Here is a 13,884-nt window from a genome sequence, read left to right on the forward strand (position 1 = left end):
TACTTATGGAAAACATAAATTATTATGTTTGTCTCACGGGGTTTTCCACTTTTCAATACTTGGTAAAATAACATTACTTAATTTTGCAACAAATACTAAACATAACGTTTTGGGTTGCAAGAAGCTATTACTCTATGAACTTGAATATGAACTGTTATCACAACTACAGTTTATAATTACTAAAAATGACACCATAAGATTCAAACAATGGAAATAATCTGAGTAATTATTAATATAAATTTAACTTAATAACGAACTGAATTCTAAAAAGACAACACATCAGGAAAAATCCTTAGATGCGCGTTAATTTAGAAGTGTATAATATTTACCAATAATATTTAAAAGGATTGAAAATTTTATGATGCACATTTTGGAATAGATATACAATTTTCTACCAGTCACACTGTTTTAATTAAAGATTTTCAAACAGTTGGAAAGATAGTTCCAAAATAAACTATATGTCCATTTGATTATTCATAAACTACCCGTGTATTCGTTTGTTGCTTTTTGTAGTAATTCACTTTAAAAAGATAATAGCCCCATGCAGAAACCGAAAACTAGAGGGCTAGTAGTAAAAATTCGTTTTATCAATAAGCTGTTATTTAATAGAACAACTACGAATGGAGAATAAATGGAACATTAACGTAGCTGTTATAACATTAAACACAAGACAATATTGATGTGCTGGAGAATCTGCGTGCGTTTACTCGTATACTGTGATTGATAGTTCTCGATTTCCGCCTGAAAGTAATAAACAGAATTTATTTATATCGGATTATAGCGTCAAATATGGTTCAAAGTATTGTATTTTCATTGCACATCCCAGTTATTTTTAGTATTTAATGTATGATTATTTCTTTTAATATCCATACCCGTAGCGTTTGCTTTTCTTTGATATTAATGTAGTTTTGAATTTCTTACAAAATTTGAACATGGCTTTACGATAGGAAGCTATCAATCCAAATATGAGCTTAAATAGGGTCGAATATAAAATTAATTGTTACATTTTCTAATCAATATTAGATACGGCACAAAAAATCAATGTTATATAGAAATGAAACTAATATTATACAAATCTGCGTAATTTATATACAGAACTGACTCCGTACATCATCCGTACATACATATTTTAATCTAGTTCTAGAGTCGATAAAGATCTCAAATGCTACAAACTGGATATATAGAACCCGGAAATGGAGTGTCTATTTTAAATCCTTTAAGCAATTCGAAATGGCAAAGGATGTTTCGCCTTGTTTAGAACTTTTCTGACACGTTTTTTGTTTAATAGGTTCTAAAGACAAACGGACAGCTCCAATTTTACTTAATGAAATCACTTGAGTTTGAGCTAGACTAAAAGTAATAATTTTGGGAACTCAAAATGTTTATAATCTTTTCCTAAAAGATTAAACAGAAATATCTGCATTGTCGGATTGAAATGATAAAATTTTACGTGATACAGTTTTAATAAATTTGCTCAAACGCTAGAAAATAAGTGATTAATGGGGACTTATCAACCACTTTGGTAATATGAAAATTATCCTTACTGTAGCTTTCCAAATATAGAACTCGTCTTATCAAATTTTGCAGACTCTGTTATGAAATTAACTGGACTTTTTAAAAGAAAATAAGACCTTTAGTGATGCATTGCTTTTAATAATGACGACGTGTGATGAAAAATGGCAAACGAACGCATATCCCATGTTTTCTGATTTAAATCTGCTTTATAAAGAACTTATGAACGTCTCTTACTAATTCACTTATCAACTTATTTTACTTATGAATAAGTAAAATAAGTTGACACATATTGACACATATTGTTGACACTTATATATTACAAATCGATGTCGTGTGATATTTCAATGACTATTGGTAACGCAAGTATATCTAATGTTAGTTATGTTTAACAAGTACATCTCTTTTCCAACTTAACCGTTTCACATGTAGTCTGAAGTTTCTTTTAGGATGACTTTGGTAGTAAGACGGTTATGGGAGGTACAACTAAACCAGTTAATATCCCAGCTTCTATCCCTTAAGTGACACTTTGTCAGTATAACGTTCATCACCAGCAAACATACCTTAGTGAGCTGAACATCCTGATAGATGCAGTATCTCATGAGTACAGTATCTTAATGAATTCATTCCCATATCAACCCCTAGTTAACCTAATTTTTTGTTAAGCTAACCATCTGGTAACTTTTACCCTTCATAAACTGATCCGGGTTAACTTAAATCTATAATGAGCTTAAGTAATTGGTTAATTTAATTTATTGATTGAGTACAATAACTATTTATGTAGCTTAAGTTTCTAAAAATGAATTTCCTGATTATCTGCCGGTCGTTTTTCTTCTTGGTCAATTCATTGTCTGATATCTTTAGATTATAAACCTCCTGGTGAACTTACCGGCTCAAGTCTACTTAACCCTGGTCAACGCCCTTCGTTAACTTAAATCTTACATAAGTTTAATGTATGTGTGACTTAAGGGTGAAGTACCAATCGAGCAAAGCAAGTTTTCCTAGTATAAAAAGTGACCTAATTGGCTGATTGATATAAATGATTGGACTTCCACCCCCATTAAAGCTAGAAACGTGAAGATGGAACATAGATGTACCTCTTGTAGAGTATACTGGTTAAATTTAAATATTGCATACTTTCTGATTATAGATAGATGTCTTGTGGAGCAACATACTTAAATTCATATTTACTTTTCTACACGGAATAACATTTTTCTAAAGAGTTTCGGTACAAGTTAACATGATAAAATATTCTTGAATATGCTATCAATACACGTATATAACCGCAAGTTATTGTATCTCTATATAAACTTTGGAAGTCAAAAGATATGGTTATCAATACTAAAAAATTAAAAGTAAAAATACTTTAAAATTACTCGAATGGCGATCAAAACAAATACATTTCCATTACAAATCTGAAAATTATATCAGTGAAAGTAAATTAAAATGTAAGTAACGTATTAAATTAAATTAATACTGTAGTCAGGAGGGTCGAAAATATTAAATGAAACATACGCAATAAGATATTTTAAAGTGATTAAGAAACAGTTTTCATAATACTTAAATTGATTAACAAATGAATACAAGTTTTTCATAAATAAAATAAATACTGATGTTCAATATTAAACACGAAATACTGATCAATCATGACGTTGTAGCGGTTATATAAACCTCCAAATTATACCGAAAGTTTTCTATTTTACTTTTTAAATAACTATAATTTTAGGGTTAAACAATTTTAACACGTTTTATAATTTTATAATTTTTAGTTGATATAATTATTTGGACAAGCATAATTGCAATGTGGCACAATCAATAAATAAATCGAGTTTAATAATTTATAACTCATCTTTAGTAACTCGTGTCACCCAAAACACTAGTATACAGTGATGTACGAATTCACGTGGTATTACTTTTTGTATGAATGCTGATGCATTTTCAGCTTGTAAATATCCTGTATTAATAACAGTATAATTTCCACAGACTGTTAAAGTAATAAGTGTTCTAACCATGAATCAACACCCCTGAAATATGTCCCAAATCAGCGTAAAATCTTATTTAAACCAATACTTATCAATTAAAATTACAGTTTACTGACCAAGCATTGTGTACTTAATATTTCCTCAAATATACAGTAAACAGTATATTTGTACTAAAACCTTCAGTTTTCTTATCTGGATATGTTCTTACTCTGTGCTTAACAGTGGTTGCAGAAAAGGTAGAAATAAGAAGTATTTTTACTTTCAAGGTTACTCTATGGTTGTTCGATTAGTTAAACATATGGTTGTGCTGTCATAAACATTGTTTACAAAGAACAGTTGATAAAATCTAAATTAAAAAATTTAGGGTCTTTCAATTACAAACATTTGTTTGCTGTAATTATACTTTAGAGACCATTGAGGAGTAGATCGGACGGGTTTTCGACACACACATAAACACACAAACATACACCATGATACTTTTATTTAACAGTATATATCAGTCTTATACTTTATACCTATTTATACTTATAAACTATTCGTAGCTTAAGATACATTTTCTGAATTACAAACTTCCGTGACAGGAAATAGCCCATTCAATTTTAAACAAGGCAAACTTTCAACCTGTGTCTACAAAGACTTTCTTTCCTTATTGATACAGTTTAAGTGCTCCATTCTTTATCGATTTGGCCGGCAGAACTAACTAGTCCTGAATCCAACTTCTAAATTCTCTGCTTTGCCCAAAAGAAAGGTGAAACTAATCCTTGTAGTGCAAGTATTAATGTGTTAAATTTTGTGTTTTTAATTTATTTAATTTAAAGGTTTCTTACGTGTATAAGTTAAAAACAAAATAGTGTATTGTTTTACTAAATAATTATGGAAAGCGTTTTACAGCTATATTAATCCGTCCTGAAGACACAATCTCATAAATGCATTTTGGATATGTGTGTGTGTGTGTGTGTGTGTGTGTGTGTGTGTGTGTGTGTGGTGTGTGTGTGTGTGTGTGTGTGTGTGTGTGTACACATTCCTTGATTGTGGAACAAGGCAACATCAACTATGGAACAATAAAATAGTAAGACAAGAGTAAATTGCAATGACCATAAATTCAACTTATTTACAGATCTTATTGATCGTCGCAACAAGGCAAACTCAAAATTGACGTAGGAAATATAATTCACTCGACCCAAAATGCTCATACACGTGCAAAGTTGACTAAATCGCGTGCGAAGCCAAAGAATCCAAAAGAATCATCTAAATCGGATCAGAACTGCGGTTTTGAAACACAATAAAACACGAGTATATTCAGATGAATGATAACCTCTGTTTTGTTGGTTATAAACAATAGACATAAATAAAGGTTACAGAAATTATTTGATTAGAGTTTATGTTGTTCACCTTTCAAAGTAATTTTGATGAAATGATTGGAATGTACGAATCCACATCTATAGAAATGCAGCATCACAGTTGAAGCGTGTCTTTGACAATTACAATACGCGAATGGCATTATATCAGCCTTTGTTTGTAATAAACCTATCTAATAATAATCCCTTTCTGAAGGTGAACTGATTATATCCAGTTTACGTACTAAATAATTTTGCATTTTTATGTGAATAGTTGGAAAATGAGTTTGTAATAATTAGAAATTACTTCAATGCTAAAAATAATTAACCTCTAGGGAAATATGAGTATTATAGTATCTGTGTGTTTTAGAGCTACAAAACCCGGAATGTGAATGCCACAGATAAGTCTAGTTCAACACAATAGTACGTAAAAACGAATAAGCAAAACTCGGTACAAATGGCCAATACATGTTATACAGTATTTCTGATCTTACTATAATATACTAAACTAAAATATACGACCGTTCCATCTATTCTCAAAACCATTTCGTAGAAAATAAATACATAATCTCCCAAAGTGAACTCAAAATTTCTCTAAAATATCTTAAGCCCGTTAACTGGATTTTGCCGACTGATACTAACGAGACATTTCCATTTTCTATAACTCGTTTAAACAAGAGGAAAACTCTTATTGCAATGATTATTAACAGGCAAGAAAAAAAATTGTAATACGCCAGACTGAAGCGAAAGTTCCGTGATAATCCGTCTGATCTACCCAATCCAGATTTATCAGAAAGCCAGATTACGAGTCAGAAAACAAGAGAAGACGCGGGGAATGAAGCTAATAGCTCCTTATCTTGAAGATCATATTCTGAGACGCACCCTTAAAATATCTTATTCATAAGGCAGATTAAAATATGTAAAATATTGTCATAAGGCAATTACTCCACAATGTACTCTATAAGCCTAGTGGTGTCATACCTGAAATTTCAAATCTATTAAGAAAAATTAATCAGACAAATTTTTGCGTGCTTTTGGAACGCTTTTATTGCTCTTTAGTTAAAACCTTAGAAATGTTAAAGAGTGCTTTCATATCATCTAAAGGCTTAACGTAAAACTACGACCAAAATAAAAACTAACTGAAATCCGTCATATTGATAGAACACTTTTTCTTAATACAAATCTATAATTAGGTAGCACATTTAAAAATTACTGTTTTTAAATCAACCCCAAATAAATATAAAAAAACATCGCTCATCTTGTATGTGATATATTTTGTCGATTTTTAACTAAATAACCAAGATTCTCTATTGTCTTTCTAAAGTAACAATGTACACGTATTGTAATTTCAGTAGTAGTGTTAACTGATTTGACAAATGGTTATGGTTTTTAAAAGTAAATACCATCAATAGGCAATGTTAGCTGATTCAGTATGTTGTATACTAACTTGATTAGATTTTGAAAACGTGGCCTCTGACATTAGGGTCATCAGCGTACTAACAGCTGTATATGTATAAAGTTCTAGTATAAGGACATGTTATACAAGAAAATCCAATCAAACACCACGAAGAACACTAAGGAAGAAGCAATTACTTCAGGACATCTCTAGAGATTCAATCAGACTCCCTTGTCGTACAGGACAAAGCACAACATTGATCAGTCTAACTCGCGATCCTTAATTAAAATTCTAGCTTGCATTAATCAAAGACTTTCCGCACCACGAAAATTTTATTACAGTGGTTAATGCTGTAAATTACTCAGTACTAGGAAGATATATTTTATGTAACATATTAAATATTGATCAATGTAAAGTTATTACTGTAATAGCATAACAGTTATTGCGTGTTATAAGGTTTATGTTTAACAAGTTTAATTTTAATTCCCATTTATTTATTTTGTTTGCACTTGAATTTTTCAAGAAGAGAGCAACGACAGATTATTAGTTTAATTACATATCAATAGTGAATATTTAACCTAAATAGTGAATTTGAGTCAATAGTTAAACCGATGTCTGTTTCTAATCCAACTCATATAACTTGTGTGGAAGGAGACGGGAATTTCGGTTGCACTTATGACAAACAGTTACAATATGTAGTTCTAAAACGTCATTACAATAAAATGTGAAACTTTATACATTTTATGACATAATATTTCCGAAGTCCTAATTGGTTTAGTAATATTTTGTTGATATTTTTATCAGAAAAAATTGCTCTCTTGTTGATACTATTTATGAAGAGTTCAATTATATATATATATATGTATGTATGTTTGTATATATATATATATATATATATATATATATGTATGTATGTATATATATATGTATATATGTATGTATGTATATATATGTATGTATGTATTAAATTCTACTAGATAATGATGCTATGGATATAACAGCATCTCAGCTTCAGTAATCAGCCATCTAGGATCAAGAGTATTAAACATCACGAATAAGAGGACTATTAAGTCTGTGGTGTATGATGATCGACTCTTTGTATGATGATCACCTCTTTGTATGATGATCGACTCTTTGTATGATGATCGACTGGCTGTATTATGATTACAGCGTTACCCAGTATATAGAGACCAAAATGTTCTTGTCTGCGCGAGTCACATGTAGATCGATGGGTGTGTGCGTCTGCCCGCGAGGTTTACCCACAAATTACCTTTAGAACGGTTACACGTAAAGTAGAGAGATTTAGCAACAACGTCTGTATAGTGACTGGTAATGTATAAGTCAAAGTTTTAATTTTTCATTTGGGTTTTAGATTGGAAATAGCTAATATAAAGGGAGGAAAGTAGATATTTCTGATCGAAATATTTCTCATATCTATGAATCTATTTATTTTCTTGATTGAGGCTATGTAAAAGTCTTAACACTAATTCATTCGAACCAGAAATGCGCATACACGTGCAAAATTGGAAACAATTTGTTAGAGTCGCCATGTGTTGATTGCTTAAGGTGGTAAAATCGACAGGAAAATCACTTTTTACGTTAAATTCACTGCTTTTTAAGGTAAATTTCCTGAATACAGACAGAGTAGAAAATTATTGTTATCGCTTCACGTGAAGTTTCATTTCAATATGGAAATGTAGAACATGTTTTAACCACATCCAAATAAAAATATGAAATCTTTTTAGTATTTATATGAGTTATAGTTTCAAGGGGTGGGATAGTTTTTTCATTTGTAATTTAAAGTAATTGTACTTTCGTAATTGAATATAACTTAAGAAAATATAACGTTTGTTACGAAATTAAATTGTATACTAAATTGCGTCACTCCATGAAGACATAACTCATATAAATACTTTAAAAAGTTTGCACTTTTATTCCCAGATGTTTTTATTTTGACCTAATTATAAAATTACCTAACTTTCTTGTTTTCAATGCCTGTAATTAATTACACTTGGAGTGAAAAAGTTAGGCTTTTGCTTTTTATGTATTCAGGGAAGTTACTGTATCTTAAGGGACAATGCAATAAACACAAGAATATGTTCGATCCTAACCCCAAAATCAATTTTAAAACCCTAACTACGTAAAATATATTGCAAGAAGAATGCAATCTTACTTATATTTAATATATTCGATTTAAAATATAAAAGTCCATAATGTCTGTTTCAAATTTCCATAAGAAAACTAATTCTGGTTGTCCCCTTAGGAATCCAAAGCCGAGGAAGTTTGTGACCGACTTGAGTTTTCAAATGCGATCTTACAAGTAATCTTACTATTAGATTGCTTGTAAAACTGTGAAAATAAATATTATCTATGTAAAAGACGTCAACTTGCGGGAAAAAAACACATGAGTATCATAGATGATAAAGATGTGAAGTTTCATTCAAAATAAAACTTCCTTGGGGCAACAAAGTACGATCACGATATCATACTGTTGTCTGAGAATGATAGAAGTTTGGAGGGCTGCTGAGGCTTGTCAGAAGTTGTTCAACTCTGACAGAAGTAAGCTAATTATTTCCAACTTACTGCATGATTCTACTCGACAAAGTGACTTTGAGTTGTTTGATGTTCATGTTCTGCGAAATCGAGGAATATTAAATCAGTTAAACCTGAAAAATTTATTTATTTATGTTTAAAATGAACTGATACTAGGAAACCAGTTACTTTGTTACCTTAATAGTAAAAAACACGCTTTGGAGTGAGAATTAGTGAATTTCTCAATGTAAATCTTGTACCCAATAGCGTTTATGTTGGAAAAAAAGTCCAGTTAGAGAAAGAATGGTTTGGAAAGTTGTTTGCAGATTTTGTAGTTGTGCGACTTTTTACGTCTGAGTAAATATTTTAGAGTTTCGAGATTTATTGTTGTAGATCAAAAAGTTCTCGTGCAAAACACAATTGAATTTTAAACTAGTAAAAGAGAATTGAGGCCTCAGTGCAATGGGATTTGTGAGCATAGCTCATCATTAGAAACAAACAATGAAGTTTCAGAGGTGGCATTAATTACATTAGATTCCGAATAGCACCTCCTCTTGCACAATCGAACAAATATTGGAAACCAGGATTGTGTGCAAATTCGTTGCAACGACTACAATATAAAGCTTATTAATCAACATTATTGTAGGCATTTCTTTATTTTTATGTTTCTGTAAGAGGCGATTTTGAAAATATTGTATTTGAGCAAAACTTTAAGGGATGGAAAAGTAAAAAATATATGTTCAGCCACTTTTATTGTGGCTGAAAATAAAAGGAATATACATTTAAAATAAAAAAAAGAAATTAAAATGATTTTTGTATAAAAATACATATAGTTGTATATTAATCATAAGAAATTAAGAGATTGGCTGATTCAAAATAAATGTAACATGGAAACAAAGTAAATTGAACTGTTTTATCAATGAATGCTCTATATGTGTTTAATGTCCTGTTAAATAGCCTCTGATAACAACATAAATATATACTAGTAGTTAAGCTACATCAAGAACTTACATAAACTATTCAATACTACCTATTACTATCTATACTATTACTATACTATACCTATTACTACCTATACTATCCATCTATGGATAGTATAAAAGAAAGTCCATAACATAGCTGTTTCAAATTTACATATGAAAATTGATTCAGGTTGTCATATTAGCAATCCAAAGTCGAGGAAGATAGTCACTGACCTGAGTTTTCAAAATACATCTGAGTTAATTTTTCTCAGCCTGGTTGCTGTACACTTATATACCTGGAATTTTTAAACGTTCAGAAATTTAAAATAAATAATTTTTGTTGAAGAGTATTTTCACAAATAGGCAGTTATGAAACGACTTAGAAACAAATGATTTAGTTTATCGAATTTAAAGTTCACACTAATTTTAAAGCTTTACACTAAAATACAAGCCTTTTTGTTTTCCAATAAAATGTGGCAAACTTAAACCATTTAGTATCGTCTGTATTAAATGCAAAGTAGAAAGAAGTACACGCCACACTACGTGTCGTGTGACATGGTTCACTAAGTTACATGCAAAGTTTCAAGTCTAAAGCTCATGTCATTATTGAGATATCCTGCGACAGATATACAGACAGATATCATGAACAAAAGAGACTTTTACATTCCCATTCATACAAAATAGAATTTGCGGCAGTCTACTGAGCGATAGGCTTCAATAACGCTCAGCTAAATTCCAAGATTTAGACATACGAACCCGTCCTTGTCAACGAATAAATTAAGTTCCATGCAAAAGTTAGATTCTACAGATGAAAATTTCCTTAAGATGTTTTTGCCAAATGATTAACATTTTTTAACTGTGTTACGTTTCACAGCAGTATTTAAATAAGAAAAGTTCATGTGAGGTAGAGAGCGTTCTACAATACAAGAATGGACTGAAATAACTAACATTCAACTTTAAAATTTACACTTTGTTTTTTTTGTTAACAGTATGAATAAGCTACATGTGGTAATATGTAACATGTTCCAATATCATATGATTGTACTCAGCTTGTTCACAAATTTATTTATTCTGACATTTCCTCATAGGACCAGTATATATTTTCGTAAATGCTCATCAAATTCCCATGGGGTGATAAGTATTATAATCAAAATCACTATCGCATATATAGAAATGCTTATTTATTTGATTTTAAGATTATTCTGATATTTGTAGCTTTTCAAAAATATGCTTGTTGAGAATTTTTTAAACGTTTTGTTGCTATATAGTTTGAGTCCATAGTAACCGTATTTCGGATGAGTTGATCAAGAATTAGCTAATATAATTTAAGAATAAAAATGTGTCTTTTCTTGGATAGTTTCTTAATATACGTGTATTAGATTGCAAATACTCCTCACTACCAGAATTTCTTACCTGACGGAGTTGTTTAGATATTAAAAATAGACAGTAGCATGCTGTGAGCCATGGTCTTAGGTGGCTGATGCGCCCACTGCATTGTAAAGGAAATATTTGTCACAACATTATCAATGTTCAAATTATTAAAAAAAACCCATCCTGTGACAAATTTTTGCCAGCTTGTTCGTTGTTTGAAATGCTCACGAGTTAATTCAACTCTAACAATCTTCACATCAACAATCCATATTCTCTTATACTTTAGCGTTTAAATTTAATTATAATATATTATATCTAAAATGGCTTAAACTAGCAATTATATTCTAAAATGTGTTCAAATTGTCTTAAACATACCGTTATGAATTTGAAAGAACATTGAATTCAATTTCAGTGAATTTATTGTTCAGTGGCGATGGGACATATTGATGCAAAATTTGTTGCATTAAATTGGTTTTATCCCTCCTTGTCCGATCCATAGATCCTTGTTCGCTCTATTCCGGTGTTCACACTTGACCATATTTCTAAAGTCCTCTTTTATTGTTGTTAAGGATCAGCTAGGGTTTTCTTAAAACCGTGTCGTTGTCCGTCCACCATGCGATACCTCTGATAGAAAGGACGTGGTGACGAAACTTGAATTGGTTCCTCTTGGCCAAAGAAAAAACACTATGGATTTTGTGTACAAAGGTCGAAGGGCAATCGGTCCATTTCTGACCGCATTAACCCATTCGTTACATACTTATATCTTATTTGATCATGCATCACATTACTAACTCAATTTATCATTTGCAGGTGAGACTACTGATACTGAATCCCTTAACCTCAATGAACTAAATGCACGTAAGCAATTTTAGTTGTGCTATTTTCTGTGTTGTGTGATGTGTTGTGTTTAGTATTGTTAGACTACTATTTAACATTGGATGCTTGCACTCCTTAGGCCTCACTCATTGTAAAAACTATTTCCTTTTATATTCTGTCAAATATGTACTTAAATAGTTTAGATTTAATAACATTTAATTTTAAGAAAAAAGTGGTTTTAGTAGTGATAGTCAAATTTATTTTAAATAAGATGAAAAATAAATACTCAGCAACAATACAAAAAACCGCCAACCCCCTGGTGTGTGTTCAGAGTGTGCGCGTGTGAAACAATAAGCACCAGCCTGGATGGAGGTAGATTATTGTGAGCACTTAGACCAAGTATTCTGTGATGCCTCTATCTTGGTTACTGCTTGTTCATTGTGCACATATCAACCACTAGCTATTTTACCAAACATTCCTTTTGAAAATTATCCACATCCGATTGAGATATACTATGTTAAATAAATCACATCGTCAATGAATGCTCGTTTATCAAAGTTCACGATTGATCCTGAAATTATCACGTAACGGGTGATCATAGTTCCAATATACCACAAAGCAATTGATAGCGTCAATATGTTTTGTTTGCTTTATGAAGCTACACATTGTGTTGTAATAATAAAACCTACATTTAATCGGAAAGAAAGAAAATGGAGACTGCCAAGTAATTTGTGGAAATGCTCAACGGCAGTGTTATATTCAACCACTCAATAATGTTCATATAACAAAATTTGTCTAAATTGTAGAAATTATTTACATGCAAATGAAATTTACTTGACATTGATAGAAAAATAAAAAATATGGAAATATTTATCTACATTTGATATATGAGAAGAGTTTGTGAGCTAAAGATTTTTATTACTGCGGTGGAAAAGAGGAAAGTGGTCGGCAGATTAATTTGATGGATGCTGGTAGCGGTGACAGACTGCAGCCCGGAACAGTCAAGGGTGGCGGGGGGAGGGGTGGCTGGGATAATTGGCGTAGGGGTGAGAGATACATCCCTCTCCTGGCGCTGTTCCATACACTGCTAATTATTTTATTTCCAGTCTATACAATGATTACTGTTATTTATCGTAATTGTTATTCTCGAGTGATTCGATAAGTTAAGAATAGTAAATACGTTGCAAGATCTGTGTTGTTATACATTTATTACGTTTTCGGGCTTAGAAAAAAATACTCGTCTGGCACACGTACATAAAGGGTTATCACGTGACACATAGACAGTTCTGGATTCATCGTATGTTTTAAAAAATCGTTGGAAAACTACATTATTGAAAATTATAGGCCTTTTTTAATCGCATAAGTGTTTATTTATTACTGTACCTAAATACAAAGCAAATACAAATAAATAGTTTTTTGGAAACATTAAGTACGAGTGTAAAAACAGACTCTTAAAACTTCAACGCCATTTATTACGTAATATTGTTGTATAATATCCTACTAGTTTAGTAATAATACATTTTATTGGCGTCAGACAATAACAATAAACTGTATATCATAGATCAATTATTAATATAAAATAAGCTACAACGTATCAGTGACTCATCCAGTTAAACACACAAAATTCATTTAGCTTTTTTTTGCTCGACAATTTTCCCCTCTTTGACACCATGTTTCTCAAACCGAAATCTTATTTTACGTGTGCATGTGAGTGTATCTTTCTTCAAAATCATCGGTTTCCCAAGAACCAATATATGCGCGGATCTCGCTTTCGCTATAAAAGTACTTTGAGGCGAGTCTTGAATTTTGACTGATTTTAGCAGATAGTTTTTAAAATTACGTATTGTTAATTTTGAACCACATAGAGGGTGAGTTAGCTAAGGTGTTATAAACGAATATTAGGAGAATGCGTTCGGTTAGCGGTATAATGAAGAAACAAAATGCAACCCCTCTAAATCATACACAGAAAATATATT

This window comes from Homalodisca vitripennis, chromosome 5, assembly GCF_021130785.1.
Source record: "Homalodisca vitripennis isolate AUS2020 chromosome 5, UT_GWSS_2.1, whole genome shotgun sequence".
Taxonomy (NCBI): domain Eukaryota; kingdom Metazoa; phylum Arthropoda; class Insecta; order Hemiptera; family Cicadellidae; genus Homalodisca; species Homalodisca vitripennis.